This window comes from Lolium perenne, chromosome 4, assembly GCF_019359855.2.
Source record: "Lolium perenne isolate Kyuss_39 chromosome 4, Kyuss_2.0, whole genome shotgun sequence".
NCBI lineage: Eukaryota > Viridiplantae > Streptophyta > Magnoliopsida > Poales > Poaceae > Lolium > Lolium perenne.
The window spans coordinates 160142559-160162675 of record NC_067247.2 but is presented as its reverse complement, the minus strand read 5'-3'; the positions used below and the strand labels follow the sequence as shown (position 1 = coordinate 160162675).

Sequence of the window (20117 nt, the reverse complement as noted above, 5' to 3'; positions counted from 1 at the left end):
ATCCCTGATGCATGTACAATGCATACATGAACTTTCTCATTTATCATATTGAATTCCCACATATTTGCAACATATATGATGATAATACCATGTTTTAAATTGATTTATGGGGATTTACCAATGATCCCCTTTATTTGGTTTATAACTCTGCACAACAGGAATTTCCTGTTTTGTGTATTTTTCGCTTTCAGAGACATATACATAGTCAAATTGACCTGATATTTTTGGAGCGTCATTTTTTTATCGGGAGAAGCACCCTGGGATCTGGAAGAACACCTGGATGGGCCTGAGGCCCAAAATAGACCAGGTGCCGCGCCCTACATGTGTGGCGTGCCACCCAGCCTCTTTTGGCCATCGATCGCCCAAATCACTTGATTCTTTCGTCCACCGAAGTATTTTGACCTAAAAATCACTATATATATGGCCCCGAAGATTTCTCGGGAGGAGAGCGGTGTAGAAGATAGAAACACGAAACAGAGGTTGCATCAATGAAGATTGGAGGGGGAAACTCCACCGGGATCACCGCTAGAGGGATCATCACCTTCTCCAATGTCTTCATCATCATCACCATGATAAAGGAGGAGTAGTCTACCTCTGGACTACGAGTTTGTGGCAGTAGCTTGATCTATTTCGCTCATGTTCTTCATAGTTCTTAGTGCCATATGAGCTACCTCACATGATTATGGCCATATATGTAATACCTATGTGGTGGATCCTTATTATATGATATTGTGCTATGAGATCAGATCATATTATGTGCAAGATGCATGTATTTATAGATGCATATTATGTACTCCATTCTTAAGTATTTGTTCTAATCCAAATTTTATGCAAGAGGGTGTGTGGGGTGATGTGTGTATTAGATGGAGTAGCATGGTTTTAGTGACTGAATAGTGACAACAAATACATGATCTATTATGATTTTGCCTTTTATTTTTCTACCTCACTAGGGATAAAGTGAATGCACGTGCTATGTTCATCACGTGACAAAAGTGATGATCTTGTTTGTTCAAGCATATTTGATATTCAAACATCATGTCAAAGTACTTATGGCTATGCTATCTTAATTCTTAATACAAGATTGAGTTTTCCCTTTCTTGTGTAATATAAGAGATATGTGTTGCATCATCTCTATGTTAGGACGTGATGCCCATATGAATGTGTATCTTTCACATGTTATTATTTTGCATCTTGATATCTCATTGATGAATTGTTATTGTCCACTACTTAAAAGAGAGAATAGTCAAGTGAACCCATGAACCCCGGTCCACTTTTTATCATAAGAAACACATTTATATTGCTTTTGTCTTGTTTTCTATTTGTTGCACTATTTTAATCCAAAAATCCAAAAATATTTACTTTTCCTATTTGAATCCAAAACCCCCAAAACAATCAACCCTTTTATTGCTTTTTTACTTAGTTACTTTATTTTATCTAGTTTTACGTGTTTTATTATTACTTGTGTTTTATTTACTTACGCGAAACCTTGTGCTTGACAACCACACAGTGGAGTTGGGAACACAAGGCTTTATTTTACTTTGCAGAATTACTAGAAGAAGAGAGGGGTAGACAACTCTTTGCTCAGTTCCCCGAGAGTTCGATATAAACCCTTGCCCATTTTGGGGAAAATTACATCCTAGACTACACACTCTGCACTTGGATTCCCAACGTTTCAAGAGTTTTTGCTGGTGTTGTAAAGCTCCATCAATCCCCTCTTCCAAATCCCCCAAGAAGATGTAAGAATCATAGGAGGGATGGGAGAGGAAGTAAGGTTTTGAGGTTCAACAATGGAGTAGAGAGTGAGAGAGAGCTCAAAGAATGATTGACCTTACCTCCTCAAGGAGGAATAAAAGGGTTTATATAGTTCAAGAGTGAAAGACTAGCCGTTTGGGAAATCTCTCCGACCTAGTCAGGTGGTAAGTTTGGCGTTGCCAAGCCACACGCAGGACAGTTTGGCACACACACTGATGAATGGCAATGGCTGATAGACTAACCACCGATGCACGAGGCTGGGCCAACCTAGTTCGGCAGGGCCAGAGCCTAGCTCCGGTTTGGTTCAGTGAGCCAGTCGACATCCAGACCCTGCGCCGACTCTTTTAGTTGGCCACCAGACCGGCGCTAATCGAAACAACACTCAGTAGATCCGTTCAACATATACTGGAATTTTTGGCGGCTGCCAGTTTGGTCCGGCGGTGAGCCTGGCTGCAGCAGTTTGCACGCTGGTTTCGCGAAGGCTTCTCAAACTGCATTTTTTTCCTTTGAACTATACTCCCCTCACATTGTTCTTGAGCTGCAATTAAGATGAAACAATTTTTTTTTTGAAATATTAGGAACCATCAAAGGATATTTGTCCATGAATTTAGAGGTGGAACATGTCTACACGAAGAACCGGTAAAAATGTCCAAACTTGAAAACGCAATAGAAGATGTATACGGATTCCCTTTTTGATCAACTTGGGCTTGTTGAAAAGCTAGCAACAAGCTCAAGAACCTCACACAGAGACATACCAAGAATAAATAAAGAATAAGAGGATTAAAATTATGGAAAGGATTGAGCTCCCTAGGATGATGCGTTCAAATTACTCAACCAAAAGCTCATCTTGATAGTGCGACTAGCTATCATATAACCCGGTCTCTCAACAAACACCTTGAGACCAATGAAAGGAAAACCTAACAAGGCCATATATTTTCCTTACGCATCTCGCTTAATCTTGATGATGACTCTTCATGCTTTAAGGCACATCTCCACATGTCCATTATCACCAAATGGATAACAAGATTCAAGCATATGATCTTCTCGAGATTCTCATTTGAACTTGTGCTTCTCAATCTTGATGACAATCACCACTTGATGTCATTCTCTCATGGGCTATATTGGATGTTTACTTCTGATGCATGCCCATGGAAAGATATTGAACCCACATAGACAACACAAAGACACATATATGATGGGTTAGTTCAGAAAGCATAATTGAGAAAACTTATCATACCACAAGATCACATGATCTAATGTGGTACATTCTTTATGCTTCATGTGTTGACCAATTTGAATACAATCTTCGCTCTTAGTCTTGGTCAACCTTGTATCTCGTGATTCTCTATAATAATATCTTGAGTTACATAAACAACTCTTCATTTGATTGCATGCTATAAACCTTATTCAAGCATAGCTCAACTCATGAGTCTATCATGACACTGTTTTAGAGCCGTATCTCGAATTATTCTCTTGAAATCAAACTCTCAAGATCTTGATGCCAAGACACAAGGTATATCTTTATCTTCATGACATCCATACTTGAATCCAACACATAGTCTTCAAGTAATACACATGGAATATTCCTCCATATAAAACTCAGTGAAAACATTAGTGCATAAGGATTATCATTAATTACGAAAACCACACATAGAGGCAATGTACCCTTACAACATGCACCAAGGCACTTCGGGATTAACTTTGTGGAACCATGTGCTAGTCTTATATTGGATAAGTAGCTTTAGGAATGCGAGCTTATGACCAAGTTGGTACATCAACATTTGGAGCGACCATACTAGAAAATGAAGTTTTGGGAAGATAATAAACACACAAAGAGATAGTTCCAAGAAGTAGGTTTGGTTTATCTCACGTTGCAAACTTAATCCAATCATTGGTGATAGTATGTTGAGATCATTTTTTTATAAAGAATATGTTGAGATCATAATTCTATTTGGTCCTTATAAGATCGTGCAGAGAGTTGGACATTGGCCCACAAGTTACCATGATCCTTGTCACATTGTACATAGATATTGAACAATGTCCCACAATATACCGATTCTGCTCTCTAACATGATTCATTATGTCATCCATGTTTACTAAACAAAGTTCTCAAGCCTAGAACATGTTCATATTGATTTTTTTTCTTTCGAACCGCCTTCATATCATGTTCTTGATTAAGGTGTGGGACTAAAGAGAATTGGTGTCTCTAGGCTGGTCACTTTGTCCACAAGGTTTGATTCACATGGCTAGCATCATAAATGTTGTAGCAACTCAGTAGAATTTGTGAGAGATTCAAGGAGATCCCTAGGAGAAGCAATTTGGAGACATGTTGGTAATCAAGGAGGGGATGTCATGGTACTGCATAGAAGGTCTCATGATCATCCAATGAGGCATCTTAAGTGGGCATACAAGGGGATCAAGAAAAGAAAGTAACATGGGTGGTGAAAGCACTAGAGGCAAGACCTACAAGGGTTACATGACCCTTGACGATTTCCAAGATCATGGTTGGATGGTTGGATGATATGACTAGAAGATGGGCACTGGAGGCGTGCGCCGTCTCGGGGAGGAGCAATGGCGTGCGCCGTCTCTGGGAGGAGCAATGATCGGGTGGAACTCATTGTAAGGAAGGTTTTCCATTGAGATAATGTGTGAGCTCTAAACGTGTATCCCAAATATGTTTCTTATACACCTCTTGTTCCCCTACCACAGTACTTATATGTATTTCACTACCTCAACTGTAATATGTGAATAATGGATAATATAGAGGGATCCTCACAAATCCTCGCCCCTCCTTGTTTGTTTGGTGAGTGGCGATGGTACTATGTAGGCGAGTAGGACATCGAGTGTAATCGGAAATTTCCTATTAGGAGGGAGGTGTGTGGGTGGGCGGGGGGACTCGATGGACGAAAAAGCAAGATATGGAAGCACTTCATGTGAACAACAACCACATAAGATGACGTTGTTGACATTTGGACGGGCATGCGATAAGTTGGATCCTATGGTGCACGAGATTGGTTAAGTAAATCGATGTTTATACTTGATATTTGAAATATAGCATTTCGTGCACAATGATGGTCCTTCCTGTTTTCACAATGATGCATAAGACTCACTTAAAAGGCCCAAAACACACCCGCAACTCTATGTACCCATCAACTGTTGCATCTAGTGAGAATTATGTTGCCTGATCAATCTCTCACTTCTCTTCAACTCAATCAACGTTTTTCGCATAAAAGGGGAGGACCCAACTTAAATCAAAGAAAATATACTGCATTTTTTTATTGATGGTGGATGGCAACTGACAGACTAAACCATTGTCACCTGATAACCCCTGGATGTGTTTTGCAAAAAGTCCGCTATATGGAGTCCTAAATCAAATCAACGTGGATTCCACAACTGTCTAATGTGTAGTTACGGTGTATCTGGAAAGACATTCTGGAGTCCTAAATTAAAAGCATGGGAGTGTTTTTCATGTGACAAAAAATTGAAGAGGATACAGTCGGTAGGGCTGAAGGCGCTATCCGATCCCGTCACTACGGGAGTCACGCCGTGCGCCGACGGCCCCGCACCGTCGGCACAGGACAATCCACCGTCGGCACCGTCTCTGCCGACGGTCACCGTCGGCGTCTGCTCGTCGGCATAGCTCGCGTCGGGGGCGGCGCACTCACCGTCGGCACAAGATGGCACCGTCGGTCGTCACCACCGTCGGCGCAACCCATCTCGCCGTGACGCGCCGGCCGTTAACTGCCCTGCTGTGCCGACGGTGACCCCGTCGGCACCATTTTTTTTCCCCCAGTTTTGGCGCCAAACCTTCCCTGCTGGATCTGGGAAAAAACGAAAAAAACCTGGGCCGGCTGTGCCGACGGTGTCACCGTCGGCACAGACCCTATGGGCCTGTGCCGACGGTGACACCGTCGGCACAGCCAGCCCAGGATTTTTTCAGTTTTTTGCCATTTTGGCTCTATTAGCTCAGAAAATTGCAGAAACTGCACATATTATAAATATGAATGTCCAGTAACATATATAGCACCATAGAACACAAAGATATCACCGTATAGCACCAAAACTCACACATATAGCATCAAATCTCACAAATAGCACAAATATAGCATACAAGACCATGGTACATACACGGGATCCACTACAAAGATGAAGCGTGTCATCATGTGCTAGTACAATGTAGAAACTATGGTGGTGCACCACCCGAGAGACGATCTAGCTCCAGACGATCTAGCTCCGAGTGGGTGAAGCGAGGCCGCTGTATTTCGACGGTGCTCGGGGAGGTAGAACCACGACGAGAGCCACCGGAAGCGTAACCATGCCGAGGTTCGGCGAAGCACCAGGAGAACAGCGACCGGGGTGCATCGGCGTACCATCAGGAGCGTCGTTCCCGGATTCTCCCAATCCCTACATGTTGGAGGGAGTTAGCAACTTAGCCATGTCACACCAAGTTAGCAACTTAGCCAAGTTAGCAACTTACCGGGGTCAACTGACGCTGACGCTTGTACATGATATAGAACTCCTCCTTGGACGGGAACACTGGCGTCGGCCCCGGATGAGGTGGCTCTGGGAGTGGTTCCTCTCGCACTCCAGTCATCATGAACCGAGTGAAACTCTGCAAGAAACGGGAGAGATAGCTCAGATTCAAACATGGGGAATTATGATGTTTTGCAACCATAGAGATTGAAACTTACCGCCATCTGGTTGCTCGTCCACTGGACATAGGCATCTTTCACAAGGTCATGCTCCTTAATCTTCTCGAGATACTCCTCGTAAGCTACTGCATAGGCCTCCTCGAGCTGAGTCTACAATTTCAGAAATAATGCGTCTCATCAACATAGCCATTCAGGAACAAGAGTCAAAACAGAGGATGAAAGTGTGGATGACTTACATCTACCTCTACCCGAGAACGGCATGTAGTCCGCGAGGAGGTAGCGTAGGCTGGGAGGGAGGGTAGCCTTGATCTGCGTGAAGTTCTTCGAGGCTTGAAACCCCCAAAGAAGGCGGGGACGTCCATGCGGCTGGCCGGACCCCGCCAGCATCATCGCCACCTCGTCGACCGGCTCGGTCATAGGGTCCTCCACCTCTGGATGGAGCTTGGCGTACTCCTCGCAGTATCTTTCCTTGCTCTCTTTGGCCTTGCCGTAGTACATCTCAGGCGCGGGCCGAGGCTCGTTCGGACGGGGCGTCACCAGCTTCATGTGCGTCCACGCTTCCATCTCACCAAGTTCCCTCCCGAGCTTCTTCCCCTGCATCACAAAACAAATGTTATGCATATCATCGAAAATCAAAAAAATGCAGCTTGTTCCATTTTTATATGTACCAGACGCTCCCGATAGCGATCGGTGCTGCTGCTCCCCGCACTGTGTGTTCCCTGATTCCCACGGTTGGCCTTGTTCCGGTCGCTCACGGCCTTGAAATCGGGGTTTTCGTCGACCCAATTCTTGACCAACTCCATGAAGGCGGCCCTCTTATTATTATCAGCCCAATGTGGTACAACCTGCAAAATCAAAACTCATTTGAAGAACAAACAATATAGTTGCAAGTTAGCCGCAATACATAGAATCGCATTGACAATTACTTACCGACATGAAGTCCTCTATCGTAATAGCCGAGGCGAGTCCCTGCACAATCTCAGGCTTTGTGTACTTTACGCCCTGCTCAGCATAGAAGTGGCCGATGCACGTGATCCTCTGGTTGTACCACTGCTGCCGTGTCAACTTCCGACACATGTTACGGAGGATCACGTCCGCCCTCTCCTTATGCTCAGTCGCCACCCTATAATTGCGCTGCAATCAAGTATAACAGAAAGTGTGAGAGGCATGAGTTATCACGATGGGGTTATCAACTACATATGAACGAAACCCAAAGAGTATGCATTACGTACCCAAAACTTCTTGATCACGGCGTCGGCGGCGGAAGTAAAGCCAGGGTAAGGCGCTATCTCAAAGTCTTCCCAAGTGTAGGCTAGCTTGGACTCGCCCCCAAGGACCGGAGTGTACATCCCCGGCCAGTACTTCCTAATAGCAGCTCCAATCAGACTCCCTGGCACGCGGACATTCTTCCCCGTATATGTGAAATTACTGCACAATTATCAAACATTAGAAAATGCTAAGTGTCATAACGAAAATGAAATCACCTTACTACTTACTCTATCTTTCCTGGGACAAGGAGCCACTTCTCATCCTCCGTAGCAGGTTCCTTACTCTCATCGGGAACCTGCGCTTCCCCACGAATCCGCAACTTCTTCGGAGCCATCTCCGTCGAAGCCTCCTCGTCCCTAGACTCCTCCTCCTCCTCCCTAGTGTCCTCCTCCTCGTCCATAGACTGTGAAGCCAGGCCGTGAAGCGAGGGAATGTCAGCTAGAAGGAGCTGTGCATCCCCCCCTCGTCCTCCAGCTCATCCTCCCCCTCATCCTCCAGCTCGTCCTCCCCCTCGTCCTCTAGCTCGTCCACCCCCTCGTCCACCCCCTCGTCCTCCCCGTCCTCCGTCTGCGTCTTCGTAACGCCGGGTGGGAACAATGGGTCTTCCACTCCGTCTGGAAGCACCCGCCCCGGCTTCCGCTGATGCATCTGATCAAGCAAGGAGCTCGATGATGCCTTCCGTCCGCTCATATTGGGCAATTACCTGCATAAGAAAAGAGAAAATAATTAATAAGCATGTTGAAAATGAGTAAACACTAAGCATAATGACAAATATAGGTACTAAGCATAATGAAAAATGTAGGTATTAAGCATAATGACAATGTAGGTACTAAGCATAATGACAAATGTATGTATTAAGCATAATGATAATGTAGGTACTAAGCATAATGACAAATGTATGTATTAAGCATAATGATAATGTAGGTACTAAGCATAAAAGACCCTCACCATTCATCACCACTCTCATCTCTAGGCATTGGGTTCTCAGCCTCACTATCAAAATCGATATCATATGAGTATTCATGGTCGGCATTGGGTTTCGGTTGAGTCTCGACAATGTTGTCTTTGTTCGCATGGCGCTTGGTGAGCATAGCTATGTCCTTCAGGTCCACCACGGTCTCACCACGCATTTGTACATCGTTGTGGAGATCCTGAAGACCTATGTCTATTTGAAGGTCCCCGAACTGCTCTTCCTCTTGATAGAAAATTCCCTCATATGTTACCGGGTCAATGTTGTTGTAATCGTCCTCGGAGGGGATGGGTAGCTTACCATGTGGCGATACCTGGAACACGACTTCCCAGCCCATGAGTTCCTCATTCTGACATGGGTAGGACAAATAATAAACTTGCTTGGTTTGGTGAGCCACAACATAGACGTCGGATCCGCTGTAGGTGGTTGTAGGCCTAACTTCAACTAAACCAATGGAGGGGGTGCTTCTCATTCCACCGTGTGGGTCAAACCAGTGGCATTTGAACACAAAGAGCTTGAGTTCTATGTTTGCGTTGTTGAACGTCAACTCGTATACCTTTTGTAACCTTCCATAGTAATCAAGATCATCGGCTCCGCGGGTGTAGACCCCAGTATTTATTGTTTTTGCATTAGGCCGGTTCTTCTGGTGAAACTCCGTATGGAAGCGATACCCATTTACATCATACTTCTCATGCGTATGGACTCTACGGTTAAAACCCGGGAAACGCATCTCAACTCATCCGTCATCTCAACGTTGGGATCAGCTCCCTACAAGTTCAGTTCAGATTATTACGGTGCATTAGTTACGTGTAATAAGACAAGTCACGGATTGCAAAGTAAGAGGAACATTTGAGAAATTACTTTTTCATGGAACCAGTTCACGAAGCTTTTATTTAAGGGCGGGGCACCCTCTTTCAGAAGAGTGTACCACAGCGTGGGAGTGGGACCATTTCTTCCTGACCACATTTCATCATGGAATTGGCTGAAAGGAGAAAATACGTATTAGACCAAAACCAAGTTACTGGTTGCAAAGTAATTGGTTCATCATTTTACCTCATGAAATCGACCACTTCCTCCATGTTCATAAGCACGTAAAGCATTATGCAATCCTTCTCTTCTGGCGAAATGTTCTCCACTTTTGAGGCACCAGCCTTGCCACCGGGATATTGGAAGAGCAAGAGCTTTGGGTCACGCTTGGGCTCGTCGGAATTGTACCGAGCGACCGGGTTATGCTTAGTGGGCACATCATTGGCATAGTACATTGTCGTGGCGTCTGCCATCTCATGGAGGAGAGTTGCCTCAGCTATGCATGCTTCAATCTTATTTTTGTTTCCACATTTGTACCGAATATATTTGAACTCCCTCTCAATACAAAACTGCCAACGATACTGCACCGGTCCCCCCAAGAGTGCCTCGTTGGCGAGATGCACGATGAGATGTAACATCGGAGTGAAGAAGCCTGGGGGGAATATCATCTCTAACTTGCATAGCATGTCCGGCACTTGCTCCTGCAGCTTCTCAATCACCTCGGTACATATCTGCTTAGCACAGACCGTGCGGAAAAAATGGCTCACCTCCGCAAGCACTCGCCACACATGATCGGGGAGATACCCTCGAAGCATCACCGGCATCAGCCGCTCAATCCATATATGATAGTCGTGACTCTTGAGCCCGTTTATTTTTCCTGTAGCAAGATTGACTCCCTTACTCATATTCGAACAATAACCATCAGGGAACATCACGTCATATTTGAGCCACGTAAATGCCTCCTTCTTGTCGGCGCTATCAAGACAGTACTTGGCATGCGGCTTTAACCAACCTTTTCGATTGCCCTCAGGAGGCTGCATGTGTAGAGCCACCCTGTCACATATCTCCTCAATATCGACTCTAGCTGAAACATTATCCCTTGACTTGCCTGGTATGTTGCATCAGGTGTTAAGGAATGCCTCCCCGCAATTCTTTTCGGTGTGCATCATATCGATATTATGGGGAAGTTCAAGGTCCTTGTAATACTCGAGCTCTGTTATGCCTGCTATGTGAGTCCAGTTGTGCGTTTTACCATATCCCTCAAATTGGTGGCCGGGTTCCTTACTAGGCTGGAGAGCACGTAGCTCAGCATCAACAGTTGCACCATTGAACTTTGGTATTTCTTTATGTTCAAGCACAACTACGCCTTTCGTGAAGTTTTTCTTGTCAGATCTGAACCGATGCCCTGGACTGAGGAACTTGCGGTGTTTGTCAAAGGCAACATATTTGTGTCCAGCTTTTAGGTGCCTGAATTCTAGTTCGTGCTCGCACACTTGGGCATGGAAACTTACCAGCTGTACTATGCCTGAGAATAGGGCGTACCGGGTAGGTCATGCATCGAATAGTGGAACCAAACTTTCATGATGAAGTTTCTCTTTGATGCTCGGTCGTATGTCAATGTACCGTGATGCCACGAGTGGTGCAAATCATCCACAAGTGGTTCCATTAAGACACTCAATTTCTTCCCTGGATATTCAGGCCCTGGAAGGATCATCGACAAGAATATGTTCTTCCTTTGCATTACGACTCCAGGAGGGAGATTGGGCGGAATAACAAACACGGGCCAGCAGCTATACGCGGCAGTCGACATACCATATGAGTTGAATCCATCGGTTGCTATCGCAATTCTAACATTCCGAGCCTCACTTGCCTCATTTGGGTGCTTTTCATCGAAGTGCTTCCATGATTGACCATCAGATGGATGTACCATGGGTACCCGTTTCTTCTCGTCCTGCAATCTTATCCCGGTCTTATGCCATGTCATCTGCTTGGCAGTCTCCTCGAACATTTAAAGCCGCTGGATTCTTTTGATGAATGGGAGATAACGAAGAATCTTTATGGCTAATTTTGTCTGCCTCTTCTGACCATTGCCTACATCTACCTCATGATACCTAGAGTGACCACACTTGGCACAGTAATTGTCATCCGCATAGTCTTTCCAAAACAAAAGGCAAAGTTTTGGACAGACATCATATGTTACATAATCCATTTTCAATGCTTTCAAGATTTTCTTCGTTTCGTACATGGTCTTGGGCAAGCAATGACCTTCAGGCAACATGTTACCTACTGTGTTCAGAGTCTTTTCAAAGGATGCTCGAGTACTCTCAAACATGCACTTGTCGGCTAGCAACTGCGTGATGCCATCAAGTTGAGACATTTTTGCACCCGGGTATAGAGGCCTCCTAGCTGAGGCCATCATATCAATGAAGGCCCTCGCGGTTGGCTCAGGTTCCTCCTCTGGAAGTTCCTCCGGTTGTGGCGGTCCCTCCGGTTCAGGCGGTTCCTCCGGTTCAGATCGTTCGTCCCATGGTAACTACGGCATGTCAGCATCCCGAAGATCATCTAGCAAGTTTAAGATGCCATCGTTCTCATTGCCATCGATCCGCTGCCGCATCACCTCACCTCTATCACGTTCGTGCCGAGAAAAGTCGACCGGCGGGTCATAGTCACGCATATACCCATTCCACCAAAGGTGTTTAGTCATCTCTAGAATATCCTTAGGATGACGCCTCCTGCAGACATTGCAAGGGCAACGGGGACGAACAATCCCCTTCGAACCACGAGCTAACTCCTTCACTAACAAATCGGTCTTCCATTTCCATTCATCTGTCACTTGAGTCGAACTAACACGGCCACTGTACATCCACTCATTATCAGCCATCACCGCTTTATTGCGTGACAAACAACAAATAGTAGCATGAAATTGAATGCATCATATTTTTATTTTTCTACCGGCGAAACGCGTGCATCAACCTACATCTCTACTAGGGGGGCTCCTAGCAGCCCCCGGACCAGTAGTTGGGTACGTTCTCCACGTTCTGCTCGGGTGCGAGACAGAATTTCGGCAGCACCTCCCCGCTGCTCTCCCGATACACGTCTCGGCAAAAAGCCGAGAGGATGTGCATCCGGAGAACAACAGGGAGGCGCTGACGATCTGTCTCGCACCCGAGCAGAACATGGAAAACGTACCCAACTACGGGTCCGGCGACTGTCCCGTAAATGCCACAAGCGTTACGGTTCAAAATATGCTGACCACTAATGCATATTTATCCGCGTAACGCTTGCGGACGGGAATTGACACCTAGGTTACGCGACTTGACGGAGAAATTAAATCTAATGACATAAAAAATGCGGAGGGGGAGTCGGCAATTCAGCTCACCCTCGGCTGTAGAGGAAGTAGTCGAACAACCGGCGATGTCGACGGCCGTAGAGATGCGCCGCAAGATCCGGGATCGTCACGCGGGATGCTCACTACTGGACCTAGTTAAAATAATAAAAATTTGTCAATGCAAATTCATCAATTGATAAAACAAATGCATTTCTACAAAATTCTAATTTATTTCACTTCAATTTCCATTTTAAATATCATTTCAATTTCTATTTACATTATTCATGTTTCTTTCAAATTATTTCCTATTTCTATTCCATTTCAATTTCATTTCAATATTTTGCCAATTCCTATACCTTTTCCATTTATATTTCACACATATACGTATTTGCCTTTTCTCTTCCATTTTAATTTCATCAATATACCTAGCTAATTCCTACTACTAAAAAGCTAAAAAAAGAAACAAAATAGAACAAGTGCCTTACCATGGCCGGCCGTTGAGGGGGCAGCGGCTGCTGCGGGCAAGGGGCCGGTGAGGCGGCAGGGGGCTGGGGCTGCTGCGGCGGCGGGATGCTGCGGGAAGGCGCAGCGGCGGGGGGAGGGCTAGGCTCTGCGGGGAGAGGCGCGGCGGCGGGGGGCGGGCTGGGCTGCAGGGAAATGGCGCGGCGGCGGGGGCGGTTGATGTCTACGTTCCCCCTCCTTTCCTGTAGACAGTGTTGGGCCTCCAAGAGCAGAGGTTTGTAGAACAGCAGCAAGTTTTCCCTTAAGTGGATCACCCAAGGTTTATCGAACTCAGGGAGGAAGAGGTCAAAGATATCCCTCTCATGCAACCCTGCAACCACAAAGCAAGAAGTCTCTTGTGTCCCCAACACACCAAATAGGTGCACTAGTTCGGCGAAGAGATAGTGAAATACAGGTGGTATGAATAAGTATGAGTAGTAGCAACGGTGCCAGAAAATAGCTTGCTGGCGTGTAGTTGATGGTGGTAGTATTGCAGCAGTAGTAACGCAGTAAAACAGTAAACAAGCAGCGATAGCAGTATTTAGGAACAAGGCCTAGGGATTACACTTTCACTAGTGGACACTCTCAACATTGATCACATAACAGAATAGATAAATGCATACTCTACACTTTTGTTGGATGATGAACACATTGCGTAGGATTACACGAACCCTCAATGCCGGAGTTAACAAGCTCCACAATTATGTTCATATTTTGGTAACCTTATAGTGTAAGATAGATCAAAAGACTAAACCAAGTACTAACATAGCATGCACACTGTCACCTTCATGCATATGTAGGAGGAATAGATCACATCAATATTATCATAGCAATAGTTAACTTCGCAATCTACAAGAGATCATGATCATAGCATAAACCAAGTACTAACACGGTGCACACACTGTCACCTTTACACACGTGCAGGAGGAATAAAACTACTTTAATAACATTGCTAGAGTAGCACATAGATAAATTGTGATACAAACTCATATGAATCTCAATCATGTAAAGCAGCTCATGAGATTATTGTATTGAGGTACATGGGAGAGATGAACCACATAGCTACCGGTACAGCCCCGAGCCTCGATGGAGAACTACTCCCTCCTCATGGGAGCAGCAGCGGTGATGAAGATGGCGGTGGAGATGGCAGCGGTGTCGATGGAGAAGCCTTCCGGGGGCACTTCCCCGTTCCGGCAGCGTGCCGGAACAGAGACTCCTGTCCCCCAGATCTTGGCCTCGCGATGGCGGCGGCTCTGGAAGGTTTCTGTGGTTTTCATCGAACGTGTCAGGGTTTTCGATCCAGGGGCTTTATATAGGCGAAGAGGCGGCGCAGGAGGGTCGAAGGGGCGACGACACCATAGGGCGGCGCGGCCGGGGCACAGGCCACGCCGGCCTATGGTCTGGGGGCCCAGTGCCCCCTCTGGTCCTTCCGGGTGTTACGGATGCTTCCGGTGAAAATAGGAACTTGGGCGTTGATTTCGTCCGATTCCGAGAATATTTCGTTACTAGGATTTCTGAAACCAAAAACAGCGAGAAACGGAACTGGCACTTCGGCATCTTGTTAATAGGTTAGTTCCAGAAAATGCACGAATATGACATAAAGTGTGCATAAAACATGTAGATAACATCAATAATGTGGCATGGAACATAAGAAATTATCGATACGTCGGAGACGTATCAGCATCTCCAAGCTTAGTTCTGCTCGTCCCGAGCAGGTAAAACGATAACAAAGATAATTTCTGGAGTGACATGCCATCATAACCTTGATCATACTATTTGTAAAGCATATGTAGTGAATGCAGCAATCCAAGACAATGGTAATGACATGAGTAAACAACTGAATCATAAAGCAAAGACTTTTCATGAATAGTACTTAAAGACAAGCATCAATAAGTCTTGCATAAGAGTTAACTCATAAAGCAATAATTCAAAGTAAAGACATTGAAGCAACACAAAGGAAGATTAAGTTTCAGCGGTTGCTTTCAACTTGTAACATGTATATCTCATGGATATTGTCAACATAGAGTAATATAATAAGTGCAATATGCAAGTATGTAGGAATCAATGCACAGTTCACAAGTGTTTGCTTCTTGAGGTGGAGAGAAATAGGTGAACTGACTCAACAATGAAAGTAAAAGAATGGTCCTCCATTGAGGAAAAGCATCGATTGCTATATTTGTGCTAGAGCTTTGATTTTGAAAACATGAAACAATTTTGTCAACGGTAGTAATAAAGCATATGTATCATGTAAATTATATCTTACAAGTTGCAAGCCTCATGCATAGTATACTAATAGTGCCCGCACCTTGTCCTAATTAGCTTGGACTACCGGATCATCGCAATGCACATGTTTTAACCAAGTGTCACAATGGGGTACCTCTATGCCGCCTGTACAAAGGTCTAAGGAGAAAGCTCGCATTGGATTTCTCGCTATTGATTATTCTCAACTTAGACATCCATACCGGGACAACATAGACAACAGATAATGGACTCCTCTTTTATGCATAAGCATGTAGCAACAATTATTTTTCTCATATGAGATTGAGGATATTGTCCAAAACTGAAACTTCCACCATGGATCATGGCTTTAGTTAGCGGCCCAATGTTCTTCTCTAACAATATGCATGCTTAACCATAAGGTGGTAGATCGCTCTTACTTCAGACAAGACGAACATGCATAGCAACTCACATGAAATTCAACAAAGAGTAGTTGATGGCGTCCCCAGTGAACATGGTTATCGCACAACAAGCAACTTAATAAGAGATAAAGTGCATAAGTACATATTCAATACCACAATAGTTTTTAAGCTATTTGTCCCATGAGCTATATATTGCAAAGGTGAATGATGGAATTTTAAAGGTAGCACTCAAGCAATTTACTTTGGAATGGCGGAAAATACCATGTAGTAGGTAGGTATGGTGGACACAAATGGCATAGTGTTGTTTGGCTCAGGATTTGGATGCATGAGAAGTATTCCCTCTCGATACAAGGTTTAGGCTAGCAAGGTTGTTTGAAGCAAACACAAGCACGAACTAGTACAGCAAAACTCACATAAAAGACATATTACAAGCATTATAAAACTATACATCGTCTTCCTTGTTGTTCAAACATCTTACTAGAAAATATCTAGACTCTAGAGAAACCACTCATGCAAACCAAATTTTAACAAGCTCTATGTATTTCTTCACTAATAGGTGCAAGGTATATGATGCAAGAGCTTAAACAAGAGCACAACAATTGCCAAGTATCAAGTTATTCAAGACATCGTACCAATTACTACATGTAGCATTTTCCAATTCCAACCATATAATAATTAACGAAGCAGTTTCAACCTTCGCCATGAAAATTAAAAGCTAAGAACACATGTGTTCATACGAACCATCGGAGCGTGTCTCTCTCCCACACAAGCATTTATTCAACAAAAACAAAAACAAGAAACATACTGACGCTCCAAGAAAAGCACATAAGATGTGACCGAATAAAAATATAGTTTCAAGAGAAGGAACCTGATAATTTGTCGATGAAGAAGGGGATGCCTTGGGCATCCCCAAGCTTAGACGCTTGAGTCTTCTTGATATATGCAGGGGTGAACCACCGGGGCATCCCCAAGCTTAGAGCTTTCACTCTTCTTGATCATAGTATATCATCCTCCTCTCTTGACCCTTGAAAACTTCCTTCACACCAAACTTCTCATAAACATCATTAGAGGGGTTAGTACATAATCAAAAACTCACATGTTCAGAGGTGACACAATCATTCTTAACACTTCTGGACATTGCTCAAAGCTACTGGAAGGTAATGGAACAAAGAAATCCATCCCACATAGCAAAAGAGGCAATGCGAAATAAAAGGCAGAATCTGTCAAAACAGAACAGTCCGTAAAGACGAATTTCTAATAAATACTTCCGTTGCTCAGATCAGAAAACTCAAAACTAACGAAAGTTACGTACATATCTGAGGAACACGCACGTAAATTGGCATATTTTTCTGATTTTTCTACAGAGAGAAAATCCCAGATTCGTGACAGATAGAAATCTGTTTCTGCGCAGAAATCCAAATCTAGTATCAACCTTCGATTAGAGGCTTCACTTGGCACAACAAAACACAAAACTAAAATAAGAAGAGGTTGATACAGTAGTAAACAACTTCCAAGACACAAATATAAAACAAAGTACTGTAGCAAAATAACACATGGGTTATCTCCCAAGAAGTTCTTTTCTTTATAGCCATTAAGATGGGCTCAGCAGTTTTGATGATGCACTCGCAAGAAATAGTATTTGAAGCAAAAGAGAGCATCAAGAAGCAAATCCAAAACACATTTAAGTCTAACATGCTTCCTATGCATAGGAATCTTGTAAATAAACAAGTTCATGAAGAGCAAAGTAACAAGCATAGGAAGATAAAACAAGTATAGCTTCAAAAATTTCAGCACATAGAGAGGTGTTTTAGTAACATGAAATTTTTTGCAACCATATTTTCCTCTCTCATAATAACTTTCAGTAGTGTCATGAGCAAACTCAACAATATAACTATCACATAAAGCATTCTTATCATGAGTCTCATGCATAAAATTATTACTCTCCACATAAGCATAATCAATTTTATTAGTAATAGTGGGAACAAATTCAACAAAGTAGCTATCATTATTATTCTCATCAAGTGTAGGAGGCATAGTATAATCACAACAAAATTTACTCTCCATAGTAGGTGGCACCAAAAGACCACTATCATTATAATCATCATAAATAGGAGGCAAGGTATCGTCAAAGAAAATTTTCTCCTCAATGCTTGGGGGACTAAAAAGATCATGAAAACCAGCTTCCCCAAGCTTAGAACTTTCTATATTATTATCAACAATGGTGTTCAAAGCGTTCATACTAATATTACTACCAGCATGCAAACAAGATTCCATAGGTTTTTTAATTTTCGCATCAAACAATCCATGTTTTAAATCAGGAAATAAAATAAGAAGATCATTCTTGTCCATTATGCCAAACTAGTGTAAACAAGAAACAAAAAGATGCAATTGCAGGATCTAAAGGAAATAGCTTCGAGTACTTACAACGGCGCCGGAAAATAGCTTAGTAGCTGAGGTCCGGAGTGTGAGTACCTTTTACCTTTCCTCCCCGGCAACGGCGCCAGAAAATAGCTTGATGTCTACGTTCCCCCTCCTTTCCTGTAGACAGTGTTGGGCCTCCAAGAGCAGAGGTTTGTAGAACAGCAGCAAGTTTTCCCTTAAGTGGATCACCCAAGGTTTATCGAACTCAGGGAGGAAGAGGTCAAAGATATCCCTCTCATGCAACCCTGCAACCACAAAGCAAGAATTCTCTTGTGTCCCCAACACACCAAATAGGTGCACTAGTTCGGCGAAGAGATAGTGAAATACAGGTGGTATGAATAAGTATGAGTAGTAGCAACGGTGCCAGAAAATAGCTTGCTGGCGTGTAGTTGATGGTGGTAGTATTGCAGCAGTAGTAACGCAGTAAAACAGTAAACAAGCAGCGATAGCAGTATTTAGGAACAAGGCCTAGGGATTACACTTTCACTAGTGGACACTCTCAACATTGATCACATAACAGAATAGATAAATGCATACTCTACACTTTTGTTGGATGATGAACACATTGCGTAGGATTACACGAACCCTCAATGCCGGAGTTAACAAGCTCCACAATTATGTTCATATTTTGGTAACCTTATAGTGTAAGATAGATCAAAAGACTAAACCAAGTACTAACATAGCATGCACACTGTCACCTTCATGCATATGTAGGAGGAATAGATCACATCAATATTATCATAGCAATAGTTAACTTCGCAATCTACAAGAGATCATGATCATAGCATAAACCAAGTACTAACACGGTGCACACCTTTGTCACCTTTACACACGTGCGGGAGGAATAAAACTACTTTAATAACATTGCTAGAGTAGCACATAGATAAATTGTGATACAAACTCATATGAATCTCAATCATGTAAAGCAGCTCATGAGATTATTGTATTGAGGTACATGGGAGAGATGAACCACATAGCTACCGGTACAGCCCCGAGCCTCGATGGAGAACTACTCCCTCCTCATGGGAGCAGCAGCGGTGATGAAGATGGCGGTGGAGATGGCAGCGGTGTCGATGGAGAAGCCTTCCGGGGGCACTTCCCCGTTCCGGCAGCGTGCCGGAACAGAGACTCCTGTCCCCCAGATCTTGGCCTCGCGATGGCGGCGGCTCTGGAAGGTTTCTGTGGTTTTCGTCGAACGTGTCAGGGTTTTCGATCCAGGGGCTTTATATAGGCGAAGAGGCGGCGCAGGAGGGTCGAAGGGGCGACGACACCATAGGGCGGCGCGGCCAGGGCCTGGGCCGCGCCGGCCTATGGTCTGGGGGCCCAGTGCCCCCTGCTGGTCCTTCCGGGTGTTACGGATGCTTCCGGTGAAAATAGGAACTTGGGCGTTGATTTCGTCCGATTCCGAGAATATTTCGTTACTAGGATTTACGAAACCAAAAACAGCAGAAAACGAGGAACGCACTTCGGCATCTTGTTAAGAGGTTAGTTCCAGAAAATGCACGAATATGACATAAAGTGTGCATAAAACATGTAGATAACATCAATAATGTGGCATGGAACATAAGAAATTATCGATACGTCGGAGACGTATCAGCATCCCCAAGCTTAGTTCTGCTCGTCCCGAGCAGGTAAAACGATAACAAAGATAGTTTCTGGAGTGACATGCCATCATAACCTTGATCATACTATTTGTAAAGCATATGTAGTGAATGCAGCAATCCAAGACAATGGTAATGACATGAGTAAACAACTAAATCATAAAGCAAAGACTTTTC

At 44.0% G+C, this 20117-nt stretch overlaps 1 long non-coding RNA gene across 1 annotated transcript; it reads right to left on the bottom strand.

Moving 5' to 3' along the window:
- Positions 1 to 6088: 6088 nt before the first annotated feature.
- LOC139830939 (uncharacterized) lies at positions 6089 to 6659 on the bottom strand. Its single transcript, XR_011744476.1, has 3 exons — positions 6444 to 6659; positions 6230 to 6364; positions 6089 to 6156 (listed from the first exon to the last, which is right to left on the bottom strand). It is a non-coding gene; the product is annotated as an uncharacterized lncRNA (long non-coding RNA).
- Between the last annotated feature and the right edge of the window lie 13458 nt (positions 6660 to 20117).